The following is a 1,450-nucleotide window of genomic DNA, read 5'->3' as shown; positions in this document are numbered from 1 at the left end:
CACAAGATAAACAATTACGTCCTGCTACGTCGAAGCTACGTCCTTGCTGCCTGCCGAGAGGACGTAATAACAACAAGCAACATCGACTGGGAACTACGATGGACAATTCAAAGAGGAAGATTACAAATGTCAGGGGGCAATTGGAATTATCTGATACATAAGACGTTTAATAACATGAATTGGCCACTGGTATTCTTTGACAGTAGCCCTGGATGTCATATTTATGAGAAACATGTGCATAAATATTGACGCTAAATACTGCGCATGAATACATGAGCGAAGAATACATAGTTCCTGATGTCAGAATAAACAGCAACTTTAATACACGTCTTGACATATCATCAAATACGATCTGGGTTCCTCTGGACATAGTTCATTAGATTAGATAAACTTTATAATGCAAAATGCAAAGCTTTAGCCAAATTCAGTAACTTCATTGCGACCTAAGCTAGCTGTGACAAAGTGGGGCGGGCGTCGGCACACGTAGCTCAGCCCTGATCACAAATTCACACAAATCTGGATAAATATCAAGCTGCCAAGGGATTGTGATCTGTTTGTTGAATAACGAAGGTATGATTAATCCGTGTCTGATGGTTAATTTGCGTAAATGTAGGCTTAGAGCGACACATTCTTCAAAAGTTTCGGTCAATGGAAAAACTCTTAAAAAAGTAAACAAGATCGTTTTGACAGGCACGTTGTTGACATCGATGCTAATAAGGTATTGACATATCCTAAACAATATGCGTAACATGATGGCATGGACATATGGTTATTTTTACGAGATGACAATATGCTATTAAGCTCTATAACAGCATTCTAAGATCGTCTGATAGATTTCTTACCAAAACGGAAATAAAAAATATACTGGTATATACCTGCAAAACTAATTACAGTTTACGGGATAATTATGATATAATTCGTGCACTGTCATAACCGTCAAATATACAACAGGGAAATATTTAGGAAATATTTCTAATTTTTACAAGCTGTCATACCTTACACATTTTATAATTAAGATACATTAATATTTATATAATCTTCGTGATGCCCATCACAAGATTATTAATTTTCATCCCGAATGGTGCGCAAATTAAGTTGCGATCTGTGACAGGTGCGATCTGTGAGGTAACGACACAATCATCAGCATGTTGCCAACACATATTTATTTCACTAACACAGAATCACGGTCTGCAACATTATCGCTAAAAACATGTGGTTCAGACTGACTGGAATAACGCAATCTGGTTCAGTCTGACTGGAAAAACGCCATCTAATTCTGTCTGAATGGAATAACGTTATCTGGTTTTGTCTGACTGAAATAACGCCATCTTGTGCAGTCTGACTGGAATAACGTCATCGGTGTCAGTCTGAATGGAATAACGCCATCTAGTGCAGTCTGACTGGAATAATGCCATCTGGTTCTGTCTGACTGGAATAACGCCTTCTGGTT

The sequence above is a fragment of the Haliotis rufescens genome, unplaced genomic scaffold (genome assembly GCF_023055435.1).
Source record: "Haliotis rufescens isolate VD_foot unplaced genomic scaffold, xgHalRufe1.0.p SCAF_24, whole genome shotgun sequence".
In the NCBI taxonomy this organism is placed as follows: Eukaryota; Metazoa; Mollusca; class Gastropoda; order Lepetellida; family Haliotidae; genus Haliotis; species Haliotis rufescens.
This window is presented reverse-complemented; position numbering follows the sequence as displayed.